Here is a 12,547-nt window from a genome sequence, read left to right as displayed (position 1 = left end):
TATACTACACTATAAAAAACTTGAATGAGAAATAGAGGAGAGAACTTTTAAGATACCTACCCGATGAGTCACAGAGTTTTTTTTTTTTCCAAATTTGTTGAGGAGAAAGACTCAACAATTGTTTAAGGGAAAAAGCATCTAAAATAGGACCTATTGGAGATTCAGAACAACTAGTGTATAAAAAAACGACTAAGATTTTACAATATGTTACTAAGGCACAGGTAAAGGATTTGGCCTAGAACAGGATCCATAATTCAATGAGCCTGGACAATAAAATGTAAGTATGTGTACGATTGTAACTTTGTCTATATGGGGGAAGAAATGAAATTTAAAGAGATTAAATGACCTATTGATGAAACTGGAGACAGATCTTTTACTGAAAGTGAATAAGCTGGGTATTAAGCAGGGGGCTTGAAGAGAGTAGTACAGCCTTGTGATGGGTAAGGAAGATGCCAAAGTCAGATAAAAAAATTGAAGTACCAGCTGAATTTGATTATTATAAATGTATAGTCCTGCTACTGAAGAAATAATATAGGAAAGCCAATAATAAAAATATCCAAAAATATAAATTAATAATTGAAAATTAATGGGAAAAAAGATGTAGAGACTATACCATGCCAGATTTGTTTCCTAATATTCTTCCTAATAATGTTTAAACCCAAGTCCATCATGCAACTGACACAATATTTTAACAATTGTTGAGTAGAACTCATCTATCTTTAAAAAAAAGAATTGCTTAGATAAAAACATCTCTTTGAGTCACAAATATAGGAGGGTTTCTTGATACATTTCACCATCATCCAATTCATTATCATTATCATCACTACCACTACCACCAAGAACAGTAATTTTATTGTGTATATGTGTGACATTCCCAACAGGGAAGAAGAGAAATAAGAATATGATGTAGTTCCATCATGAAAATATGTTTTCCCACATCTACTATAATTTCTTTTAGCTAGTATCTCATCAAAATAATGATTGTTTTTCTCGGAAGCTGCTTTATTTGAATTTGGCTTTTGCTACAAACCTCGTTCTGTGTTTTCTCCAAGTAACTTTCTATAATTACCTTCCGCTGAATTAGCAAAATCGAAAGAAAACTATTTGGACTTCTGATTTAATGGGTCTCTTCTGGCTTGTTTTTTCTGTGAAGGAGGACTTTTTCCAGGTGCTAAATAAACTCAATTTGTGAGACTCTAATGATTTTGTCATTGTGCAGATATTACAGGAAAATGCTTGAGGTTCCTTTTATTTTCCTTCCATCCCTCTTGGTGAACATCTCTCAAGGTCATAAATCTGGGGTTTATCTCTTGGATATTACTGTTCAGTTTTGTTCCCAACCCCATCTCTCAGTCTTTGGATTTGCAATTTCTGTTCTGACTTTTAATCTGTATGATTCAGAGTTTGGCAATCACTAAGTGAATAACATGCCAGGAAAATCATCTGCTTAGACTAATGTCGTTTTTACAAATTTGTAATACATAAATTAAAAATTACTCCCCAATTAAGAAATCTTGAGCAATGTGCATTGTAGTTAATGTAATTAAATGAACTGGTATCCATCAATGATTGACAAAATAAAACATGATGCTCACAGTGATACTTTCCTGTTACCAATCGTTGTTTGTTATATATAACTATTATCATTAGATATCCTTGGAACATCAGCATGTTGCTAAAAATAATTAGTCTTGAGGATAAAATTCTAACCAAAAAATGCCTAGTTGTTGTTAGGTGCTGTCAGGTCAATTCCAACTCATAGCGACCCTATATACAACAGAAGGAAACACTGTTCAGTCCTGCACCATCCTCACAAACCTTGTTATGCTTGAGCCCATAGTTGCAGCCACTGTGTCAGCCCATCTCCTTGAGGGTTCCACTTTTTCACTGGTCCTGTACTTTATCAAGCTTGATGTCCTTCTCCAGGGACTGATCCCTCCTGATTACATGTCCAAAGTATGTGAAACATAGTCTCGCCATCTTTGCTTCAAAGGAGCATTCTGGTTGTACTTCTTCCAAGACAGATTTGTTCATTCTTTTGGCAGCTCATGGTATATTCAATATTCTTTGCCAACACCACAATTCAAAGCCATCAGTTCTTCTTTGGTCTTCCTTATTCATCATTCAGCTTTCACATGCATGTGACATAATGCCTAGACATCAGCTAAATAAAAAGGACATTATGTTGAAAACAAAAATGGTGACATTAGAACAGCTCACTCATTTGCCAGTTGCTGATGGACTGTGATCACATACATGTGGTGAGTCCAACAAAACACGTAACTTCAGGCTTATAAAGGTATTGTTAGTTATATGTTGATCATTTCGCTCAATCTAGTATTGGCTATAGACTTCCAATTCTAGCACTATTCACTAAGGAAAATGACCATTTGGCATATTTTATTAAGATATTTGTCTATTTTACATCTATAATATCTTCTGAACTCTCAAATTCTGTAGTATAACATTGTTATTACTCTAGGTTACAACCATCAGTGGCATAGGCCTATTTTCAAAAATCTGTTTTATAGAAATGTGATAAAAATATTGAAAAACTCTCAGGGAAAAAAAAAGTCATCAGGCTTTAATGGGTACTGAGCTATCTTGAGTTGTAACCATCTAGGGCATACCCATTGCCGATGAGTGGATTCTAACTCATAGCGACCCTATAGGACAGAGTAGAACTGCCCCATAGGGTTTCCAAGGAGCAGCTGATGGATTTGAATTGCTGACCTTTTGTTTAGCAGCCAAGCTCTTAACCACTGCACCACCAGGGCACCAATCTGGGGGATAACCAGGCCTTGTGTTAATAACTTATACTTCATAGAACCACAGTGTTTTTATACAGCATTTTCATATGCATCATATTTTAAATAGGTTGGCAGTGTTGGTTCCTTTTTTTCAAATGAAAATAAATGGCCTCAGGAAGGGTTAAGTAACTTACCAAGAGTGACAGAGTAGATGAATATCTGGGACCCATGTCTCCTAAAACATTTGTGCATCAAATAATAAGACATATCAAATGAGGACACAGGTCTTCTGACTCTAGGTGTAATACATGTTCCCAGACAATTTTTACTGAGCTTGCCGCTATATTTTGCAATGTGTGCTAAACTCTAGGGACAAAATAGTGAGTAAACCAGACAAAATAATTTATTTTCATGGAATTTACATTAAAAGAGAAAATTAAATAATTACATTAACTGTCAACTTAAAACCAGATAAGAAGGAAAGGAACAGGATTCCCTGAGAAAGCATAGACAAGTCGCCTGACCTTGACTGAGGCTGGAAGGCTCTTGAGGACACCTTGTCCTGAGATCTGTATAGTAGATCACCTGAATGAAGGTGAAGTGGGTAAAAGGCAGAAGAGGTTTGTTGAAGAGGGGAAACACCATGTGCAAATGACATGGGCAAGAGAAAACATGGCTGATTGGAGGAACTGCAAGTCCAGGATAGCTGGAGTACAAAGAACTAGAGGAAGAGAGCTTACAGACGAATCTGGAGAGTACAAGTTGCTTATGTAGGCCCTTTCAAAACGTATAGAATATTTAGATCTTTATCATTGGAGTTACAGGAAGGCACTGCGGAGTATTAAAAGGTGACCAGTGTGGCTAGGTTGTGATTTACATTTTGAACAGGTAATTCTGGCCTCAGTGTAGAGAATAAATATGACAAGGCCAAAAGTGGATTCAGGGAGACTATTCAATGGTTAATTCAAGTATCCAGGTGAAATATGATAGAAGTTAGACAAGGATGGTTTTAATAGAGATAAAAGAGAAGGGGGTACGTTTAAGAATTTACTGTTTTCATAAATTACTGTTGACGGTACTTGGTGATGCACTGATTATGTAAGTGAGGAATAAAGAGTAACAATGGTGACCTTGAGGTTTGTGTAAGCCAGTAGTAGTCTTAAGGAAGTAATTAGATGCATACAACTCTTCAGTTGCATATGTGTATTTGTGAGAAGAAACAAACTAGCTGGACAAATAACAATAATTGCTACCATTCATACAGTGTTTACCATGTGCAAGCACTGATCCAAATACTATTATTCATTTATCAGTCCTCCCAATTCTAGATTGGTACTATTATCTTCACTTTACGAATGAGGAAACTAAGACACAGAATGTTTAAAAACTTGCCCAAGGACCAAAACCTGTTGCCCACAAGTCAATTCCAACTCATAGCAACCCTAGGACAGAGTAGAGCTGCCCCATAGGCTTTCCAGGAAGAGGCTGGTGGATTTAAACTGCTGACCTTTTGGTTTGCAGCCAAACTCTTAACCACTATGCCACTAGGGTTCCATACATGCAGCTTATAAGTGGTGGAGCAGAATTTGAAATCAGGCAGCAGTCTCTAGAATCTGTCCTCTTAACCACTTCGTACACTGCCTTTGTGCAGTAATCTCATTTTCAGAATAATTTATTTCCATTGTCAGTTTTTGATCCAACAGCAGAGGCAGATGAGCACTGTTCTTCCAATAAAACAGGGAATAGCATTCAAAAAGACTGTATTATTGTCAAAGTAAAAAAGTAGATTTACCCTACCTAGCTCTATTTTAGGCCTCATGAAACTGCCAGAAGAAATAGCCACATTTTTAGTAATACAGATAATCTTCTTACATATTGAATTTATTGGTGTCATTTAGTCTACATCCAGCAAGTCAATCCAAGTCACATTGGTTCAAGTTCCTTTGAAATATTTAAATATATATATATATATATATATATATATAAATTACAGTGACTCAGATCTTCAGTTACAGCTTCACATTATAGTTATGGTTTCAATTATGTTTGCTGAGCATCAGACAATATTCTAAATTCTTCTCTGTGAATCTTGTTAAATTTTGTTGGTACACATATATTAGTGACTTATCTGCACATTCTGTTGGTGGTACTGTACCTAATCCAAAGGCAACTCCTTGCTTATCTGCTCTTTGATAAATTATCTACTAAGACCTATAACTAAATAACAAAAAGACAAAAAAAAAAAAAACAATTAAAAAATGGGCAAAGGACATAAACAGACATTTCACCAAAAAGTATATTCAAATGGTCAACAAGCACGTAGAAAGATGAGCACAATGTTATTAGCCATTAAAACAAAACAAAACCTGTTGCCGTCAAATCCATTCCAACTTGTGGCAACCTCATGTATTGTAGAGTAGAACTGAGCTCCATAGGGTTTTCCTGGCTATAATCTTTATGAAAGCAGATCACTAGGCCTGTCTTTGGAAGCCATGCTGAGTGGGTTCAAACCAGCAACCTTCTGGTTGGTAGATGAGTGCAATACTTTGGGCCACTCACAGACCTTCATTAGCCATTAAAAACAAACAAACCCATTGCTGTGGAGTCAATTCTGACTCATAGCGACCCTATAAGACAGACTAGTACTGCCTCATAGGGTTTCCAAGGAGCAGATGGTAGATTTAAACTGATGACCTTTTTGTCAGCAGTCAGGCTCTTAACCACTGGCCACCAGGGCTCCTCATTAGCCATTTAAAAAAAAAAGAAAAAGAGAAAACCAAAACCCATTGCCTACAAGTTCATTCTGACTCATAGCAATCCTATAGAACAGGGTAGAACTGCCCCATAGGGTTTCCAAGGACCAGCTGGTGGATTCAAACTGCTGACCTTTTGGGTAGCAGCCATAGCCCTTAACCACTGTGCCACCAGGGCTCCCATTGGCCATTAGAGAGACACAAATCAAAACTAAAACGAGATATCACCTCACCCCCACTAGAATGGCATGATCAAAAAAACTGAAAATGAGATGCTGGCAGGTTGTGGAGAAACTGAAATCCTCATCTGCTGATGGTGAGAATGTAGAATAGTAAAGATACTATGGACCCAACAATCTGGAAGTTCCTCAAAAAAAAAAAAAAATTGACCCAGAAGTCCCAGTCCTGGACATACACCCAGAAGAAGTGAAGACTACAAGGCAAAGAGAAACCTGTATACCCATGTTCATTGCAGCACTTTTCATATCAGCCAAAAGTTGGAAACAACCAAAATGTCCAGAATGTTCTTCAACAGATATGTGAATAAAACAAAATGTGGTGTATACACATAACGGAACACTACCCAGCCATAAAGAGAAGTAAAGTCCTGATGCATGCCACAACATGGATGAACCTTGAAACATGCTGAGCGAAATAAGTCCGTTACAAAAAAGACAAATGTTGTATGGTCTCACTTATATAAAATAAATAAATAAATATATGGAAAACAAAGATTATTAATAATTACCCGGATTGGAAGGGAGGGAGGGGGAAAGGCAAAGTTTTTGCTTAGGGGACATTTGGTTATGCTATGGAATGATTTGGTGAAGTGTAGTGAGAATGGTTGCACATCTTGAAGAATGCAATCAATGTACATGCCCTGACTTGTACATGCAGATATTGCTGAGATAGCATATGTTTTGTTGAGCATATTTCCACCACAAGAAAAAATAAATTTAGCAAAAGACTTTTAATAAATCAAACTTATAAAACCCAGGATTAGAGGGGAAAACACAGTAATTGACACCTTAATTTAGGATTAGAATTAAAAAAAAAAACCATTTTGGGTGGCCCTCCTCTCCACAGCCCTGCTCCTCCCCTTTTCTCTTTCTTCCCATTCTTTGCCTGCTCCCTTTCCACTTCTTTCCCCCCTCCCGCCTCCCCCCCTCCCCTCTCCTTTTCTCTACCCCTTCTTGTCTTCTTTCTTCTTCAGAGATAGGCTTATGGTTGTTAAAAAAAAAAAAAAAAACTTTCAGTATTACTACACACTTATTTTCTTGGAAGTGGCAATATCCTGTTACAGTAATTGCCAAAAATAAGTATTCTAATTCTAGGAGAAATTGTATTGGACAAAGAAGCAATAAGTGATTAAGGATAATGACTACAAAGAAAAAAAAAAAAAAACAGAGAGCTATAAATTGATTTTTGGCAATAAAAAAATTAGCCCTTTACCTGATTTTTTTTTCCAATGTAAATTCTAAGTTTTACGTAGAAAACATAAGAATAATAGCTCTTGTTGGTTTGAAAGTTACTAGGTGTCAAAATGCATTGTCAAGTCGCTTAAATATATTCTTTCACATAATCTTCGGAACATATTATTACTCCTCCATTTTACAAATAAAACAGGTGAGGGTCAAGAAAAAAAAAAAAAATCCGGTGCACAGATGGAGAGAGATGGAGCCAAAAACCAAAACTAGTGTTCCGGATGTCTCCAAAAAAATTACTCCTAATGAATATGCTATAAGATGAGAGAGTAAAAAATGTCCAATGTGTCTGTAGTTCTAAGATGGATTTTTTTTTTTAACAGTCATAAAACTGCTTAACAATTTTGAATTTAGGATGTTATATTGATTTGGAGCTCTGGTGGCACAGTGGTTTACAGCTGCTAACCGTAAAGGTTGGCAGTTTGAATCTACCAGCTGCTCTTTGGAAACCCTGCGGGGCAGTTCTACTCTTTCCTGTAGGGCTGCTATGAGTTGGAATAGACTCCATGGCCATGGGTGTGTGTGTGTGTGTGTGTGTGTGTGTGTGTTTAATATTGATTTACAAAAGAAATTTACCAGTTACCAAATTTAAAACAAAACTAAACCAAACCGACTACCGTTGAGTTTCCAAGGCTGTAATTTTTACAGAAGCAGAGAGCCACATCTTTCTCCCACCAACTGGCTGGTAAGTTCGAACTGCTGACCTTTCAGTTATCTACCGAGCACTTTAACCACTGCACCACCAGGGCTCCTTGTATTACCAAATTTAAGGGTAAGTTATTACTTTCAAGTCACAGCCTGTTCACGAACTTGGCCATGCATCGTTGGTCTTTCAATTTATTAGAATTATATGCACTGGTGGAATCACGTAAGATTGTAATTTAATTTAAAATCTGGATCCTTAAATGTCAATTAAAATGTCTTTTAAAAGATTGCATTAGGATGCAGCTCTAAAGTAAGAAGTTATTGGGGACACAGAAGACTGCCTACCTCACCCTAGGCAAAGCAATTAAAGGCAATAGAAATTTCTAAAACACTGATAACCTGATAAAATTTTCAAATTTAATTGGATGTTGTGACTGACTCTTACATCACAAATGGCTATTATTTAGACAATGGATAGCTATCTGCCAAAAGGTGACTTCGAAGATAAACTATTTGTCTGACAGGTACCTGTCTTAGTCATCTAGTGCTGCTATAACAGAAATACCACAAGTGGATGGCTTTAACAAAGAGAAATTTATTTTCTCACAGTCTGGGAGGCTAGAAGTCTGCATTCAGGGAACCAGCTCCAGGGGAAGGCCTTCTCTGTCTGTCAGCTCTAGGGGAAGGTCCTTGTCATCAATCTTCCCTGTTTGAGGAGCTTCTCAGCACAGGGACCCCAGGTCCAAAGGACATGCTATTCCCCTGGCTCTTGTTTCTTGGTGGTATGAGGTCCCCCTGTATCTCTGCTCACTTACCTCTTCCATATTTCAAAAGAGATTGACTTAAGACACAGTCTAATCTTGTAGAATGAGTCTTAACTCATTAACATAACAGCTTCTAATCCTGCCTCATTAACATCATAGAGGCAGGATTTATAACACATAGCAAAATCACATCAGATGGCAAAATGGTAGACAATCACACAATACTGGGAATCTCGGCCTGGACAAGTTGATGTACATTCTGGGTGAACACAATTCAATCCATAACAGTATCTAATACAATTAAAGAAAATAGAAGTATACGTTTACCAAATAAGACAGAGAGATGGAGCTTAGGTTTTTCCTAACTTCACTTGACCGTATATCTACTTCTACAAGTTAGGCATAGAAGGAGGCTATGAGCAAATTGTTAAGGCTCACATGTATGGAAGAGATTTTGTAATATGGGTAGGATTGAAAGAGGTAGTGAGAATAAGAATGGCATGTTAGGCGAAAGATACAAAAGCAGAAGTTAAGAGGCAGGAGTTAGCATTAATAGTTGAATAAACAGACCAGGCGAATGTATAAAAAAAGAAGAAGAAAGCCACAAAGGGCTGCTTAAAGTTTGCCTTTAGGTTTGCCTCAGGTTCTCTATTAGAGCATTCGAATTTAAGAAGAAACAGTAAACAGATTTTTGATCCCTTCATATGCAGAGAAAATTTCCCCTTACATGATTTACTTCAAGAACTCAGTAACCTTCATAATCTTGCTCAATCTGAAATGCCCAGAGCTTATTGTCTCTTCCTTTAGCTTAAATCATTGATCTTCAAGAAAAATACAAATAGCAGCGCTAAGACGTTATCTTTTTCTGAATCTTTACACCTTCATAAGAATAAGTGCTTCAAAAAGTGGTTTTGGTATACAGCAGAGGATTACAAAACTAAGTGCCTTTAGGTACCAAACAGGTACACAAATGAGTGGAACAGCTGTAGGTTAGACAGACGGAGTAATGATAAACTGGTCTATAAAAGTAGTAAATGCTACTCAGTCTCATACAATTGTTGTTAGGTCCAAGAATGGTGGCAAGTAATGGCAGATTTTATGTTTGATGCCTGTTAACTTCCCGATTCCCACCAAACAAAATAAATCAGAGAACTTCTTTATGTTAAATATTCTAATGTTCAAATTTTTGTTCAGCTAATAGAAAAAAGAAAAGAAAAAGAGAGAAAACTCCGCATGCGAAGTCAAACACATCTGTCACATCTACCAGGCAGATGTGGACCTCCTTCTGCTATTGGGTGGCATGTGACAGAGAACTGGTGGGGGGAGGACAAAATTCTATAGTTAATGAGTGTTTGGGAAGTGCAGGGGAGGGGACACTACTAAGGTGAAGAACTGGGAAACTGGACACTAAAGAGAAATTCTGTTTACCTCACACTTTGAATTATGGTTTGGAGTATACTGAAGCTTGGAGGAGGATCATATCAACATTAGCAGGAGAAGAGAAAAGTGGGAGGAAGCATGATGAGAGCCTAGTTAGAGTCTATAGAAACAGAAACATAGGATCATGCCTTTGGGATGGAAGTCTGTGTACTCTTTGGAGAAATCCTGCAAAGACGATGACTGAAAAGTTCTACCATGGCGTCTTGAATGAAACAAAATAAAGAACATTAATCATCTTCAATATTAAACTTCCGTAATTTTCTACCAATTAAGAGCTTAGAAAGGCTTTCTGGAATGTAAGGAAAATTATGTGAGTCTAACTGGTAAATAAAGAAAAAAAAAATCAACTAATTGCCTTGCCTGGGTTTGCCCTATCGTAACCCAAGACACACTTACGAAAATGTATTCAGTGCTGGGTATTTTGCCAATTAAATTAAGTAGAACTGGTGGGCTGCCTTTCAGAATGGTAAATCCTAAAGCCTACTCAATCTTATCTCTTCTCCACAATTCCCTCAGAGAAAACTGTACTTGATCCTATTCTGTTGTGAGTAATTTTACCCTCTTCCTCAAGAGTTCCTTCTCTCCAATGTCATAGTGCTCCCCTGACACACCTCTGAAAACAGGCAATAAATATCAATTTCATGTGGCTCTGATTCCTCTGACTACCTCGTACTGCGTTCAGAATCACTTATTGTTTAATATTATTTATAACTTTAAAAGAAAGAGCATCCTGATGGTTTCCAGATGTCAGTTGGTTCAGACCCCAGGCTTCCAGACACTGGAAGTGAAGCTAATGGCCAGAATGCTACAACAAACATTTTCTATTCTGTTTTGCTTTTCTAAATTGAAATTTTCATATTGTAAAAGTAATGCTGGCATGTAAAAAGTATTCAAATTACACTTAACATGAAGTAGAAAATAAAACAACAACGACAAAAAAAAACTCACTGCCGTCGAGTCAATTCTAACTCATAGCGACCCTATAGAACAGGGTGGAACTGTCCCATAAAGTTTCCAAGAAGCACCTGGTGGATTCAAACTGCCAACCTCTTGGTTAGCAGCTGTAGCACTTAACCATTATCCCACCAGGGTTCTTTTATTTTCTACTTCTACTAACTACATGAAGTAGAAAATAAAAATTTCCTTCTCTTCCTGAAATCCCACACACCCACCTCCCACCTCTATCTTCCTCTGGGGTTTTTTGTTTTGTTTTGTTTTCCTTTGTTTGCATTACATATAGATAAATACAAATGATGGATATATAAGTAGATTGATGAAAACATAGGTATATGTTTTAAAAGTAAAATTGCATCATATCACACACGCTGCTCTACTGTTTTCACTTAAATAACATTGGCACAGACAAGAAAACCTCATAGAGCACTGTCACATAGGGTTCCTGAGTCAGAATCAACTGAACTGCACCTAACAACAACAACAAGGTATTTTCTGTCCAGTTTTTAAGGTCTACGTATATGGGTGTTCCATACTGATTTAAACAATTCATTATTGACAGACAAATATACAACTTTTTCCCAACAAAATGAGAGATGAAAAGAAGAAACTTTAAAGTTCAACTGAGTTTGAAACTTCAATTTAAAATACCTACATTAAGATTATGGAGTTATAATTTTTTTTTTAACTATTTGTTTTTAAGACTGTTTCTGTACTCTCAATTGAATAGTTTCAAAATGATGTGTGTCTTTAAATATTCAAGTGCCTTCTACTGATGATTTATTTGCCATTAAAGGAGTATTTCTTTGGTATAAATAAATGAGCATATGTAATTTGTTCAATTTTTCTCAATATTTATTATCAAATTGGACTAGAGTTTATATAAATTATGAACAAATGAATGAATCACTTGATTACAGACAGGAAAGAAATTGATATTAACACTGAGTTTCTTGGCTGAGAAGTAAATTATGAAATAATAATGGCTGGCCTCCAATTTTATATTGGAAAATCAGATAACGAACTGGATAATTATAAAGTTAACCCTACTTGATTAATTTTCTATTAGAATTTAAGATTTAAAAAGAAAAAAAGAACAGTTTTTTTTTCATTAATTATTGTCAAAGCTGATTATTCTATTGAAATTCAAAAACATAAAAAAAAAAAAAAAACCTCAGGCTTCCTTTCTTATCAGTTATTGTCAGGATTTAGATTGCTTAGCTTTGGACTTCACATTTGAATATGTTCCATCGGTCTCGTTTGATTTGTAACATCTGTAATTGACCATCATATAGGAAAAAGTTTTCTTAAAACATGCTGGGTTCAGCACTCAGTATCTATTGAACTGTCTTGTAATATCTTTAAATTTAATTGACCATGGTAAAATGGACAAAGCTTAGAGTTCATACAGGAAAACAGAGAAACAAAAAACATTTATATCAGTCATGTTTCAAAACTATTTAACATGAAAAGCTCTATTAGTCAACTACAAATTTAAACCACAGTGAACCAATTACATCACAAAAATATATACTTTATGAGTAACAGATAATCCCATATACTAAAAATTTCACTGAGAAGCAATTCTATTTGCATAAGGCTTTTCAATTATTTATTTAATGACCTATAGCCATATTGTTGGGTGCCTTTGAGTTGGCCCTGATTCACAGCGACACTATATACAACAGAATGAAACACTGCCTGGTCCTGCACCATCCTCACAATCTTTTCTATGCTTAATCCCATTATTGCAGCCA

This window comes from Elephas maximus, chromosome 4 (assembly GCF_024166365.1).
Source record: "Elephas maximus indicus isolate mEleMax1 chromosome 4, mEleMax1 primary haplotype, whole genome shotgun sequence".
In the NCBI taxonomy this organism is placed as follows: domain Eukaryota; kingdom Metazoa; phylum Chordata; class Mammalia; order Proboscidea; family Elephantidae; genus Elephas; species Elephas maximus.
Note: the sequence above shows the minus strand (reverse complement) of the source record.